The sequence below is a fragment of the Dioscorea cayenensis genome, chromosome 11 (assembly GCF_009730915.1).
Source record: "Dioscorea cayenensis subsp. rotundata cultivar TDr96_F1 chromosome 11, TDr96_F1_v2_PseudoChromosome.rev07_lg8_w22 25.fasta, whole genome shotgun sequence".
Classification (NCBI taxonomy): domain Eukaryota; kingdom Viridiplantae; phylum Streptophyta; class Magnoliopsida; order Dioscoreales; family Dioscoreaceae; genus Dioscorea; species Dioscorea cayenensis.
This window is the reverse complement of record NC_052481.1, coordinates 20,209,784-20,226,133: the sequence shown is the minus strand read 5'-3', so window position 1 is coordinate 20,226,133 and position 16,350 is coordinate 20,209,784. Positions and strand designations below refer to the sequence as shown.

The following is a 16,350-nucleotide window of genomic DNA, read 5'->3' as shown; positions in this document are numbered from 1 at the left end:
AAATACTATCTTTGCCTATAAGAAAACATCGTTCAACCTAGCATGGGCACCGGCGCCCAACTTGCCCTCTATATGTTGCCTTGTTCATTGGCACCTAGCTTGCCTCTTGTTGTCTCCAACTAAAGGAGTGAATCGCAGCCTTTGTGCACCAGTAACAACCAATTAACGCCGATGCAAGGAGAGAGCTTACCCCATACCCATTGATGATCGAGTGTACAATGTTCTATTATTTTATATCATTTTATACACTCATTAGGCATGTATTAAAAATATAAAATGAAATTCGATGTTAAACATAATGTGTTTTGTATTCTTAGGCTTCGGGCAGCACTTAAAGACAAGAGAGAACCATAAGAAGCATTCTAGACCCAAAACGAAGAAGATAGAGCTCTCTCGGCATCAATTGAATAAGGACAAGGCAAACAGGATGGCTTACGAGCATCTTTCAGCCTGGATTACAGCCGTAAGCCTCTTCCAGAGAACCTTGCGCCCATGCTTATGCCCATAAAAGGAAGTTCAGAGCCAAACTCGAGGACCTTAAGGGCAAGACTTATACCCGTAAGGACCATTCAGAAGAGCTTACAACCAGAGCTTACAACCGTAAGGACGGTCGCAAAGGTCAGCGCATGAAACTTACGGTCTAACGCTTACGGCCGTAAACTGAACTGTAACACAGACAAAAGACCTTAAGGATGGGACTCACTACCGTAAGTGTTCACTTAAGACTCACAACCTATCTTCTCCATCTCCTTACTGCCACGTCCTTATGCCCGTAAGCAACCCTTAAGCGACAGAGTATAAATAGACTTAATGAGGATTTTTAGGGCAATCTTTGATTCTTTTCTTGGAGGCAAGGATAGAGAAGAAAGGAGACGAATCTCTAGGGATTTAGAGGAGATTTAGATCCAATATCAAGGGGCCGGAAATAGATCATAGCAGTCAAGCTCACCTTGGCAGCGTTCGTGGAAGGTTTCTTGGAGTTTTCCGGCGATTTACGTGTTGCACGATTGAGAAGGTGGTTTCTATGTTTACATTCATCCTCATCATGTCTTGTAATTTGAATGCTTGCCTCCATTAATAGAGGGCTTATTTCTTAGATGTTTGGCCATAGTTGAGCTCTTGAATTTTATCTTTTGACATTGGTTGTGGATCTATGTGATTTACTTATTTTCTAATTGCAATCCATGTTATTTGATTGCTATTGTGGCAAAAACCCTAGTTTTAATACTTGATATGCTATGTGACGAGTAGAAATACCCACCTAGCATAGACATACCGCAATTAGAGGGGATTGTGAGTAAGCCTAAAAATAGGGTACTTTGGAGATGTCGTTCTCCTGAATCCTCCCGAGGTAGTTAATGAGTATTCCCAAGGTAGCACTTTATTACACAATTGGGGCATGCACTTGCGTCCCTATTGCCCACTTACAAACCCATCCCCAGCAAAGGGTAGCTTTGGATATTTTGTTAAACTCTAGCACAACAAGGATTAAAAAAAGTACTAAACTAAAAAAATAAAGGACTATGTTTAGTAGAATGTCTGAGGGTCTACGGTTTCAATTGCACCATAGCACAAGATATATACAAGTTGTTGTTGGTAATCTATTAAACCCCCTAGTAGTGAGATTTTCCAAGGTAAGATGCTTATCATTTTAAGCAAGCCAGTTAAAAGCACTAACTTAGAACATGGGCACCTAGAAAATGGGCACTTAAAACCGACTATTGGAGGATAGTTTCCAAGACTGTTAAACGAGATTCAAATCAGGATCAGAGGCATTAAACAGAGCAATTGTGTCTCTTACAATACCCATAGGGTAAAGAAACTTTAAAAAATTCTCAGGCTAGAGATTCAGCTTCACCATCCAGCCAATTATCATACCAGAAGCGTATTCTCATGCCATCCTTAAAGATCTTCTGGATACAATTCCTAAATGGTGGTAGCAATCCTTAGATACCCTGCTAGAAGAAAGAGCTTTTTTTCGATTTAATTGTGAAAATATTCCAGATCAGGTTGATATGGAAATAATTGTATTGGATAACTTAGGAACCACACCAAGAACTATCATTCATTAGACTCTCGAAAAAAATGTCTGAGGGTCGGTATAAGATTCTAAAAAAAGTTGAAAAGTTTTGAGACTGATGGTAATTTTCTAGTTTAAACAGTTATCCATCAAAAGTTTTATTTGCAAACATAAACATGATTTGATATATATATACCGCAAGATATATTCCGAGCATTCATTTCTATAATACTAGTGTAGGCCTTCTTTTTGGCATTACTGTGTATTTTGACCTGTGGTTGTTGACACTACATGCTATAGCTTGATCCATACTTGCTTCTAGTCATCCAAGGCAGTATCCTAAATATATGTAGCCCTTTTCTCTTATTTGATTATGATACTATTCTATTGTATAAGATTGCTATGTTTCTGGTTGTATGTTTATGTCCCCTGCTTGAGTTTATTAAGGTTTTCTTACTTTGGATCATCAAATATTATTTTAATATATGAGTATCACATCTCTTAATTATTTTATTTGATTAATTATTTAGGGCCAAATATGTAGTTGGTACAGTCAAGCTTTGCAAGAAAAACCTGGTGGCTCCTAGGATATTGAAGCTTCCTCAGGTGACTGATATCTTTGCACTTTACCTAAAGGTTGGACCAAAAGTTGCCACGTGTATAGCTCTGTTTTCCCCAGACCAACATCATGGCATTATGATTGATACTCATGTGTGGCAGCTTAGTTCTTGAACTAATAAAACTTTAAATGTGCTTAATCTTAATTCAGATAGCTTTTCATAGTCCCAAGTATTTTGCATAATCTATTTTGTCATATAGCATACTGTATGTTTAGATGACAATGCTTACCAATACTACATGATTTTATTTGTCAAGTTTTATGGAAAAACACTCTGGTTCATCTTATGGCTACAAATGTTGGAAGTTTACTATAACTTTTCCTTCTATAGGAGACAAATATTTCAATTAGTTTGCGGTGAATTTTATTGGCATGATCTAAACTAATTGATACTATATTCATCTCATGCTTGGTTTGCAAGTTGAACAACATTTATAAAGCTCATATAAATAACTAGCCTTAATTGTGATGAACAAGACTCCTTGAACTTTGATATAATTTCCAGTGAACTTGTAACTTCTCATTGTCTATTAAGATGTCCATCTTGTCTTTTACCTGCTGAGTTATTAATTTTAGATTAGAAATAATTGCAGTGGACTATTTTGATATTCAATACTCAGCAATGCTATTGGTAGGATAATGCAAATTGCCATACAGTATCTCATGCCAGAGCTTGCAAGCAAGAGTTTGACCCCCAAGCTAAGTAGTTGCACTGTAGATGCGTTTGTAGCCCAATTGGGGAAACTGGTTAGGAACAAAATTTTCATAGGTGAACTTTCCTCCCAAAAATTGATAGACAATTATAAGGTGTTGGTCAGAAATCACAATAAATGCAAAGAAGGCACATGTGTTTGATGAAATGCTCTTCAGAGAACTTGGGAAAAGGTTTTTACGTAATGCTATGTTAGTAGGAAAAAGACCATTCAAAGATTTAGAACTAGCAGATGAGCTTCATGCTCTTATTCATATTATATTTAAAAAGGAACTAATGATGAGTGCACAATGTTAATGTAGTTAATATCATTTTGTACACTCAATTGGCATGTTAGAACCATATTGTGGAATTCGATGCTAAATATGGTGTGTTTTGTATTAATAGGCTTAGGCCCGTGCTTAAAGAAGAGAGAGAGCCAAAGGAAGAATTTCAAACGCCAAACAACGAATTTGGAGCTCTCTCAGCATCATTAGAACAAGGACAAAGAAAACTGGGTGGCTTACGTGCAGTTTACCGTCAACCTTACGGCCGTAAGTAAGTTCCAGAGAATCTTGCGAGCTTGCTTATGCCCATAAAGAAGGATTTAGAGCTAACTTAGCAGACCTTACATGCAAGGCTTATGCACATAAGGATGCCCGTAAGAACCATCTAGAGGAGCTTAGGACCACAGCATACTCCCGTAAGAACGGTCGCAAGAAACTAAACAATGAAGCTTACGGTCCAGCGCTTACAGCCGTAAGCTGGACTGTAACACAAACATAAGACCTTACGGCGTAAGTGTTCTCGTAAGGCTTCCAACCATCTTCTCCAGCTCCCTTGTGGCCTATCCCTTACGCCCGTAAACAGCTCGTAAGCAGTCAGGTATAAATAGAACTTATGAGGATTTTTAAGGCATTATCTATTTCAGCAATTCTTGGAGACGAGGTTAGAGAAGAAAAGAGATGAATTACCAGCACTTAAGGAGCAATTTGGAGAGGGATTCTGATCTACATTCAAGGAGATTGAAGATCATAGCCGTCAAGCTCATCTTGGTGGCATGTGTGGAGGTTTATCAAGCAACTTCTCTGGCGATTCTTTATCCTAGGGATTGAAAAGGGGGTTTTCATGGCTTTCATGTTTTACTTCATTATTTGTATCTTGAATACTTGTCCTTCATTAATGGAGGGTTAATTTGTAGATGTTTGGGTATAGTTGAACCCTAAGGTTTATATTTTTTACTTTGGCTGTTGGATCTTTAATGCTTTATTTGATTTCTCATTTGTAATCATATCTATTTGAGTATAATTGTGTGATTGAATGCTTGATTGCTAATAAGGTGAAGGCCCTAGCTATCATACTTGGTATTGCTACATGACAAAAAAAAATTCCCACCTAGCATAGACTTGTTGCAATTTGAGAGGAGTGGGTACACCTTTAGTTAGGGTATCTAGAAGACTGTCTCCCACAATCCTTCCGATTGGGTTAGTGATAATCTCTGTGTTCTTTGCAATCATGTGGAGTGGATTTTAGGAGAAATCGCATTTCTGCTCTGTATTTGGATTAGGATAATCTCTCTTTTTGGGGAGATTATCTACTTAAGAGATTGTCATTAACCCACAATAACGTTTCATACAATGTTAATGAGATTGTCTGGATGTTTGTATCAACTCTGCACCTATTTAGTTACATTTCGCCTGAGAAATCGGGGTTTTGTATAAATCTAGAAACCTTTCTGTTCAAATAGGATTGTATGCCTAGACAACCATTGTCCTATACCTCATCACCCTAGAGGAATGCTATTTCCGGACATCGTTTTCTTCCTTGACTTCTCTCATATTATTTCCCGTATTTTCTTGTTTTTATTTGCTTTTGTTCTCATACACACCACTCGACCTTTCAGGCTATTTTTGGGTTTAGAGTCATTACTAGTATTCACCTTCTTCCCTATAGACTGACACTCTACACTTACGCACACTTTATTACGCGATCAACGCATACACTTGCATTCCTATCAACCAGTCAAGAGGTTCAACACGAGCATGCTATTGGCTATACCTTTTCTTTAAAACACATCCCTATTGGCTAGATAAGAACACCAAGAGATACTAAGAGCATTCAATGCTCTCTCCATTACAAAACACCATCAACTTATACTTAAACATAACAGTACACTTAATAACTTGGGCACCATGCTTGTATGTGAACGACAACCATGCATCCATGCTTCACATCTTCACCAGCTGCCACCACGCGTCGGGCGCTGCCCATACCTTCAATCAGATCTCAATATAAGGTTGATGTAACAAATCAACAAAGAAAAAGCAAAGGATAAAGAAAATAGTTGTTGAATTACCCTGAGAAAATGATTAAAATCCTTTACATATAAGAATTAGTTTGCTGACCTGGTTTAAACTTCACTATTTACTAATAAAAGAAATAGGAGAACCTATGTTTTCCGCAATTTTATTTATTTACGTATTCTTCCTCAGTTTAATATAGCATAAAAGAAATAGGATAACATATATAAAACTAATCTTATGATTCATTTTAAAATTATTCACAAAAATTCTAAGCAAAGGTCACAATATCAATATACTTAAAGTAAATAAATGCTTCTAATGAGCATATTCTAGAGTCATATCACTTTTAGAAAAATTAACTAAGATTATGCATGTTAAGAATTTCATATTCTAGCATTTAATAATTTTTTATTTGATTTTAATTGCAATTATATTTTTTTTGTAAGGAGAACTCCTAGGTCAAGGATTAAGCGGTTTGAAGATTAGGGAATTACAATAAACTCGAACAAGTTCTTCACATCATGAATCACTTATGCAACAAAGCAAAAAACAGTCCCAATGTTAAGAGAAAACAACAATGATAATTTTTAATATCAACTAAAAAATTGTAATAGAGATAGATAAGATGGTGCCAAATTCTTTACTTTGTGTAATTAAGCATAATACATTGTCCTTGATATGCTCATGACTTGTTAATAAAAATGAATGAAATTGATTCTAAGATACTTATGAATGTGTTCCAAGATTTGCCTTGTACACTTGCAGCTAAAAATGAATGGAAAAATACATTAAATGCAGCTTAGAGTAGATTTTAGAGGTGGTTATAACCACCTCTAAAAGCATTTAAATGTTATTAATCTTTTAGATGGTTATAAATGCCTCTAAATTAGTTGTGAAAAAAAAACATCGCTAACTTTTTATAGGAAGTTTTAGCCTTTGAAAACCGTTTCTAAAACCCTTTTCTAGCATAGTGCTTGTTTTGATTACTAGCTTGTTATTAGCCACGGAGATTTATTGTTGTAATTGTTTGTACAACTGTAACTGCTGCTAAGCAAGTCATCTATTAGTGATTGTGTTGGTTTCCATTATTGGAACTTGATCAAGTGATATTTTTGCCCTAAAGATTACTAAGTTTGCATGAAAGAAGAGCTGTGGAAGTGGTACATTCAATAGATTTTCATTGTTGTTCTAGATTAGTAACTTAATTGAAATCATGTGTTTGTTTGGCCATATTTAAAAGTACATGTAATTGGAATTATATGATCTTGTAAAATCTGATATTTGTTTGGCTGAATTTGAGGAATTCAAAGTAGTTATAACTACAGTGGTAAGAGATTTTGTTGGATTTGTAACTATGCCCAAATCGGGCGTAGTTCAAACTCCTGAAGTTTGGAATTTAAAGCGAGTCTTGCACATGGTGTCATGTGATATGGAATTTTTATCTTTTTATTATTTCTCAAACCAAGATCTTCACATGATAATAAAAAATTTAGACTCATCTTTATCTTTGTTTTTTTGAAAACTTGTAATTTCTTTTTTTCTAAGTTTTTATTGTTTTACAAATTTTTATCTTTAATTTTTTATTTAGTAGGCTAAGATCTTCCATCATGTAAAATAAAAAATAGTATATTATTATATTTTATCTTCATATAAAATGAAAAAAATTAAAATTAACAAATTTAATATAATTATTAATAATAAAGGCTTATTATTATATTTTTATTAATACTTTGCTTTAAAAAATCATAAATTATGTAATATATTTAATATAATTATTAAAATTAACAATAAATTGTAATGAAAAAATAATTATATATTAAAATAAGTAATTCTATGTATAATTATGTTTTGATACTATTAATAACATTTAATTGTGTATTTATAATTAATTAAACTTAATGCTGAACCAAGGTGGGGTAACCTCACCAAAGGTATTTATATCCTAAAAATACATCCAACTAAATAATGTTTTCAAAATCCAGATTTACAAATTCCTCCAACCAAACATAAAATTTTATAATCCAGCATTCCAACTACATCAAACCAAACACTAGTTTTAATACTCCTTGTATTTTTAAATACAGTAATTACAACTACATTGTAATTTGAAATCCACTGCATTTTCAACTATATCTAACCAAACGCTACCTTAGTGCTATGTTCTTTGGAGATTACTACATTAATTACAATTACGGTTTCAACAACACAGTGAAACCCCCAAGCAACAGTATATATGGAGAGTAAAGAAGAGGAACTCTAAACCATAAACCTATATATAGAAGAGAAACGAGAGGACCTTGCACGGTAACAAAGACAATGGATAATGTACTCATGGTATATATCTTCTACCTATCTCCCAATTATGCACTCTGAGATGGCATGATCCCCTTTACCATCCTACAGTCACATAGGTTTGTTTGTTTAGCAGGGATAAATCAAATTATGTAAACTTAGGTCTCATCAAATATATATTTTTTACATTAAATTGAATTCAAATAGTATACCACAAAATGAAAACACTAAAAAAAGTATCAGTCATCAAGAAAAAATTAATAATTTGCACACCAACTTGCATGAGCATTCAAATTTAATTTTCAATTCAATGGTTCATTGGGAATTAATCAAAACCATACTGTCACATATTTATTTGGTTCCAAGCTTCGAGAATTAGGAATATGTGTCCCTTTGGTTCTTCATGTTTGAGCCCTGTTTGAGTAATTACATTCAGGGGGCTTTTATTTTGGGGGAAATGGAGAGAAGTGGGAAGTGGAGGAAAGCGTCACTTCTCTGATGTGGAAGAAGTGATATCACTTTCAGTACTTCTGGTGTACATTTGTTAGAAAGTGAAAATGGAACTAAAGAGTTTGACCATTGAGTGGACTTCTATATGAGTTAAAAAAAATGGAAGTGGGGAGAAGTTGGTTTTTATAGAATGAATCACTCCCCCACCCCTAGTTTCAGTAAAAAAAAATTACTAAAAGAGGTTTAGTTTAAAATCCACTTCAGTCAAAAGTGAGGGGAAGTTACACTTCCCCTACTCTGGACAAAAGAACACCAAAAGTTGGGGAAAGTCATATCACTTCCCTCTACTTCCTCAAAAATGAATGCCCCCCTCAATTGTAAAAATTGGTTTCTTAAAATGCGGGAGGTCATGAGAGACATCATCATAGACAACTCATTATAATTAGTTTGCTCTATATATCTCATTGCTTATACATTTAAAGCACAACTTGGGGAATACATGCAAGTAATATTTTTGAAGGAACCACTCAAAGCTACTATACCAATTTATCTAATTTCCTAATTAACTCCCCTCAAAATTAATAAATGCAACCAGAGAACTTGCTTTACACCTAAACATTGGCAGAGATTTATAAGCTAGGAGTTTTTTCACATATGCCCCTAAAAATTATATGTAATTATGCAATCTTGAGTGGCATGCATGCAAATCTATCTTATTCTTCAAGATTTTTTTCACATATACTATTAAAATCAAGGAAGGATCTATAGTGGAGGCAGTGGGAGCAACTGCCCCCACTCAACTTTGTAAAATTCATTAAATAATATCTTTTTTTTTATTTTTTTCAATTAACTCCCACTAAAACTAAGAAATAAAACCTATATAAAAACAATTAAAAATTATCAGAGAACTTATATAAAAAATATATTTTAAAAAGTTAATTTGCTTCCCCATCACTCAATTTTGAACCCAATCATATTTCTCTCATTCGGTTCTCCCATACCGAAGCTTGGAGGTATGAATTAGAGAGCAGCCTTCAATCCTCGCCATTGACAGAAAAAAACATGCTAATAATCACAAGAATAAAAGGAGACAAAGATTTAACAAGGTTCGGTGAGATACCTACGTCCTCGAGAGCGATGAGCGGTGGCCTCTTTTATTAATTCAGAAGAAAAGAATTAATTAGGGTTACAAATTTACCTTGTACCGTACCGCGGGGCGTTGCCCCCGCACCCCCAAGCATCTGTATTTTATTTAGTATATGAGCCATACCTAACAAATCTCCACCTTGGCGAATATCAAGCCCTTTAGGACACTCACCAAAATGGGTTGGGCTACCTTACCTGTCTAGCAGAAATCAACATTCAACAAGTCCAAGCAATGCATCAACTTGTTGATAGTAACCAACTTGGTCAACATATCAGCTGCATTCTTACTAGTATGAACCTTCTGCAATAGCATCTCACCAGATGCAATCAACTCTCTAATCTTGTGAAACCTCACATCACCTGGTTCTTAGCAAATAAATAGCACTTTGACTATCACAAAGCAACTGAACTCCATCTTTCTTAACACCCAGTTCCTTCACTATCACAGTAAGCCATAAGGCTTCTTTAGCAGCTTCAGCTACTACCATGTACTCAGCTTCAGTTGTAGATAATGCCACAATAGACTGAACTGTTGATTTCCAACATATAGCCCCTCCACCAAAAGTAAAAACATACCCAGTTATAGACCTTCTGTCATCCAAATCATCAGCATAGTCTAAATCGACATATCCTACAATTAAAGGATCATTCTCCTGACTGCCATAAACAATTCCATACCCTACAGTACCTTTCAGATACCTGAAAATCCACTTGACTGCTTCCCAATGTCGTCTACCTAGTTTAGACATTTACTTACAAACTTGACTAACAACATGGCCAAGTCAGGACGAATACATACCATAGCATACATCAAGCAGACAATTGCACTAGAATATGGAACATTTGCCATGTCTTCAATTTCCTTATCTATCTTAGGACACTGTTCTGAAGAAAGCTTAAAATGATTTGCCAATGGAGTGCTCACTGACTTTGCTTTGCTCATCTCAACCCTGTCTAACACTTTCTCAACATAACCTTGTTGAGATAGTTATAGTTTTCTTGAGCCTCTATCTCTGTGAATCTCCATTCGAAGAATTTTTCTTTGCAGTACCTAAGTCTTTCATGTCAAATTCTTGGCTCAACAAAGCTTTCAACCAAGGACATCATACATGTTCTTTGCAGCAATCAACATATCATCAACATATAGTAACAGAAAAATAAAAAAACCATTATCAAGACTATTAACATAAACACAACAATCATACTCACATCGTCTATAGTCAATCTAAATCATGTATGAGTCGAACCGCTTGTACCATTGTCTTGGAGACTGTTTCAACCCATACAATAATTTCTTTAACCTACAAACTAGATGCTCATGTCTAGGTTGAGTGAATCTGTCTGGCTGCACCATGTAAATCTGCTCATCTAGATCACCATGTAAAAAAGCAGTTTTAACATCCATCTGCTTTAAATGCAAATCCCAACAAGCTACTAATGCAAGTACTGATCTGATTGAAGTATGCCTAATCACAGGAGAAAAAATTTCATCATAATCTATCCCCTTCTGTTGTGAAAATCCCTTTACTACTAATCGAGCCTTGAACTTTTCGCCTTCTTTTTCTAATACTGCTAGGTTTTTTTTTGTACACCCACTTGCACCCAATAGCCTTCTTTCCCTCTAGAAGGTGAACTAGCTCCCATGTATGATTTTTCTGCAAAGACTCCATCTCCTCAACCATTGCACACATCCATTCCTTTTTCTCCTGGCTAGTGATAGCTTCTTGAAAGCTAGTTGGATCATCACTAGTAATGAGGAGTGCAAAAGAGACCATGTCTTCATAATCCAATCTGCTTGGAGGCTTTACATTGGTATGTCTTTGTCTATCTCTGACTAGATTATAATTTTACAGATCATCTGTATTAGAACCACCAGATGTTGGATTTAGACTTTCAACTCTCTCAACTACTATTGGATGAGGTTCTTAATCCATTTGCAATATATCTAAACTAGAACTATTTTCTGGTCTTTGTCTTGATGCTGCTGCAACATGAACTGCTCATCAAAAACTGCATCTCTACTGATCACCACTTTCTTTGCAATCAGATCCCAAAATTTATATCCTTTGACACCTTTCTTGTAGCCCAGAAAGATACACTTCTTCGATTTTGGATCAAGTTTTGATCTTTCATCACCAGGTTCATGCACATAAGAGAGACAATCAAAAATCCGTAAGTGATCAAAATCAATTGCATTACCTATCTATACCTCTTCTACAACCTTGCCACTAAATGATGCCCGTGGTGATCTATTGATGAGGTAGCAGGCCATACTCACAGCCTCTGCCCAAAAGCTTTTAGGAAACCCTGCATTCAGTCTCAAGCATCTTGCCCTTTCAGTCAATGACCTGTTCATCCTTTCTGCAACACCATTCTGATGTGGTGTCTTGCGCACTGAAAAATACCTCTAAATCCCATGCTCCTCACAAAATTTCTAAAACTGTGAATTTGTTTACTCTGTGCCATTATCAAATCTCAAATGCTTGATTTTTCTACCAGTTTGGTTCTCCACCTCGGGTTTCCATAGCTTGAATTTGGCAAAAACATCAGATTTATGTTTCAAAAAATACACCCAAACTTTTCTAGAAAAATCATCTGAAAAAGTAACATAATATTGAGATCCACCCAATGACAATTCCCTCGTAGGCCCCCACACATCATAATGTACATAATCTAGAATCTCTTCAATTTTGTGCTTTCTAGTCAAGAAACTAACTCTAGTATGCTTTCCAAGAACACAAAACTTACAAAAATCAAGCTTGCAGCTTTTAACAGCATGCAACAAATTTCTTTTATGCAATTCAGTCATCCCACGTTAACTAAGATGACCAAGACACATGTGCCATAATTTTGTATTGTCATCATATATATGACTCAACAAAATGAACTCCACCTACAACTGTACTTCCTAACAGTTTGTAGATATTTCTTGCAATTAGCTTTCCTTTCATCACACTCAATACACCCTTAACAATTCTAATGGTTCCCCTATCCTCATCTGCTTTAGGAATGAAACAATTCTTATGCAAAATACCCAAGGAAAGTAGATTCTTTTTCAAATCTGTTATATGCCTAACATCAGAAAGTGTTTAAACAATACCTATTAGAAAATAATCGATCTAATCAAATTAGGGTTAGGAAAAACCATTCTAATCAAATTAGAACTATCAATTACAATTAATTGATATTTAATCAACAATTGATTAATTATCAGGGATCGATCACATGAACACATGAATATAAGTAAAAGATCAAGGTTACCTCACAGAGATTTCACAAACACAAAATCCTCCAATGCACACACGCAATGTTCTCGAACTTTTCACCCTTGATTCGGAAAAAGTGATGGCTTCTTTTGCTCCAAGCAACTAATGTGAATATTAGAGTTTTTGCAGTAGCCGTCTTTTTTATGACAATCACAAATTAATTAATTGAAAAACCCTAATCTTATATCACATATTTATAGGGAGTATATATATTCGGATAAGGTTAAAACATCTAGCGTGGACCCGTTTGGGATCACTACATCTTTAGCAATTTAGTCCATACTAATTTTAAAATCACAATCATGTCCATCAACAAATTGCAATTTAATCCAAAGATTAGAGATATTCATATATGAGACCCCAATATAATTATTTACATATTAGTCCTTCTATCAATAAATATTCCATATAAGTGGGATAATTAGACCACCAGTGGCATTGTCGATCTCCACTTATATATGTGTTTCTTTACACTATTGGACATAAAATAATTTAAAAAAATGTATAATAATATATATTTTTTATATATAATAAAATACTTTCAAAAAATTAACCAGCCGAATTTATCCAACACATAAGAAACACAATCTAGAATATTCTCTCCTACAATAGGAGTGATAGATCCCATCTTGGATGATTACAAACCTTCATGTATTTATTATATAACCCATTGTGTCTGTAAATAGCATGTAATTAGCATCACCGGTTGACACTATCAAAGTAATATAATTTATACTTAAGATTTAATAACATTCTCAGATAATAAGGACTTTCTATAACAGAATAACTCATTTGTTCTATGACAGTGTTTGGTCTAAGAGTTCTGTATGGTCCAGTTCAATATTTGTCAACTACAAATATCCACAATGTTACTAAAAGTCTCCACTCTAGTGGCTGAGACATACCACGCTATCACATATAGTAGTACAACATGTGACAACTAATAATGAATAAAAAATCATATTTTATCTCATAGGTTGTGAACTATTTTGGGTTGCAAGGAACATAGATAATCATGTCTCACTTTAATGATCTCTATCATTAATTTGAAATCTATACAATGCAAGCCCATATTAATATATCATCAAACATGAATAATACAATACCCATAATTATGCATGCAATGAAATAAAACTATTTTATCATTAAACAATAACTAAAATTGGCTTTGTAGGGCATACTAGTTTTTCAGTATCATCATACATCTTAATTCTGACTTCACCAATACCAGCAATGTTGCAACATCGATCATCACCTAAATAGACTGAACCAGAATAAGCTGACCTGTATGACATGAACCACTCCCTATTAGGCATTATATGATAAGAGCATCCCAAATCCAGAATCCAGACGTCCATGAACTGATTTGTTGAAACTGAAAGCATATCACCATCACTGCAATCTGAATTGTCACTCTGCACCACATTCGCAGACTTGGATGATTCATCACATTTTTCATCAGTCTGCCTTTTCAACTTTGGACAGTCTCTCTTTATATGTCATGCCTCCTTGCATTTGAAGCAATGAATCGTCTTTCTGCCCTTAGACTTTGATTTCGAATTTCGTTTTCCGGAACCCTCCTTCTCTAACTTCCTTCCACGATCCTGATTACCCTTAACATATAAACTGTCACCATGAGAGCTTTCTGCCGCACTGTCCTTCCGTTGACTATGTGCCAACAAGGCTGTAGTAATCTCTTCAACTTTGATAGTTTCTTTCTTATATGTAAGAGTAGTCACCAGGTGTTTATAAGAAGAAGGTAATGAACACAACAAAATCATCGCTCAATCTTCGACCTCAATACTCACATCAAGTCGAGCTAAATCTGTGATTATTTGATTAAAGACATTCACGTGCTGCACCAAATCAGAACCTTCCTGCATCTTTAGCCCGTACAGCCTTTGCTTCAGATACAGTTTATTCGTTAGTGATTTGGACATATACTGAGTTTCCAACTTCGCCCATTCTTCGACTGTAGATTTCAGGCTGCTATAGTTCTTCCCAATCTTTAGCCTCCATAGTATCTAGCTTCTTCAGCCGCAAAGCCTTTAGAATCCCTTGCTGCACCAACAGATCATTTACCCTTGTTTGCCACAATCCACAATTGTCAGTTCCATCAAACTTCACCACTTCAAATTTTGCTCCGGATATAGCCATCTCAACCTCGCTTCTGATACCAATTATTAAGAGAAAAAATATACTAATAATCATAAGAATAAAAGAAGACAAAGATTTAATGAGGTTCAGCGAGATACATACGTCCTCGGGAGTGATGAGCGGCGGCCTTTTTATTAATTCAGAAGAAAAGAATTAATTAAGGTTACAAATAAAATGCATATATATAACCCCTGGTACAATTTACAAATTTACCTTATACCGTACCGCAGGAGCGTTGCCCCTGCACACCTAACCTACTTACTGCGAAACTCCCCAATTGCACAGATGATGTCACTCCGCTCGCTCACTCCACTCCGCTTCAGCGTCTGTCTTTTATCTAGTATATGAACCATACCTAACACTCGCCAAGTCGCCATTCAACTGTTGTAATCCTGTAAATATGTATTTTTTTGCAAGTATGTATTTCAAGAACGTAATAATCAATTCAATGAGGTGAAAATAGAGTTACATCTTTGTATGACTTCTATAATGTCTTTGTGATTCTTTTGTGGCTTTTAATAATGAAAAACTAATTGTCTTGCTCAATTTTATCTATAAGAGTTTTCTGAGACAGAACTTCTTATTGTTAACAATTAGCTTGAGACTTACATTATTTATTTAAGATCTCATGATGAGTTTAAAAGACTAAAAGTTATCAATTAATACCCTTTCTATAAAACATATTGGCGCAAAGAAAAACATTTTGTACCCGTTGGTGTACTTGTGAAATTAACTTTCATATTGCATGTTTCTACTGCATCAGTTGAAAGAGTTTCTTCTACTATAAAGATTGTAAAAAATCACTTGCACAACCGAATAGGAGATTCTTGGATAAATGATTTTTGATTACTTATATAGAAAAAGAAATATTTTTGTAGTATTGATAATGAAAAAAATCCTATATCATTTTCAAGCTATGAAAACACGCAGAAAGCAATTGTAATATGTTACTTTCATATGACAAAAACTTTTGATGCACTTGTGTTCCATTATTTTTTATATATAATATTAGTTTGCCCCCTTTGAACAAAAATCTTAGATCTATCCCTGATTAAAGTCACATATTGTTAGTCAATACTGCATTTCTCTTCTAACTCAAAGGTTAAAGGTTCAAATCTAGTGATTTGTCCGTATTTATCAAAACCATACACTATTAAAAAAATTATAATTATTTTCAAAAATTTTGTCAATAAATTGTCTATATTTATACCACCCTCTATATTTTAATCAATTATGAAATTTAATTAATTTCATAACTTATATATGATATTTATTAAAATTTTTGTTTTAATATTAGTACCAAACAGAGAGTAAAACCTTTTTTCATAAAATACATAGACTACAATTTTATTAATTGATATTAAAAAAAAGTATAGAGAATATAAATGCACAACATACAACCAAGA

At 34.5% G+C, this 16,350-nt stretch overlaps 1 long non-coding RNA gene across 1 annotated transcript; it reads left to right on the top strand.

Annotated features, from left to right (window-relative positions):
- Positions 1-872: 872 nt before the first annotated feature.
- On the top strand, positions 873-4,446 carry LOC120272672. Its single transcript, XR_005540238.1, has 3 exons — positions 873-1,015; positions 2,551-2,626; positions 3,739-4,446. It is a non-coding gene; the product is annotated as an uncharacterized LOC120272672 (long non-coding RNA).
- The last annotated feature ends 11,904 nt before the right edge of the window (positions 4,447-16,350 follow it).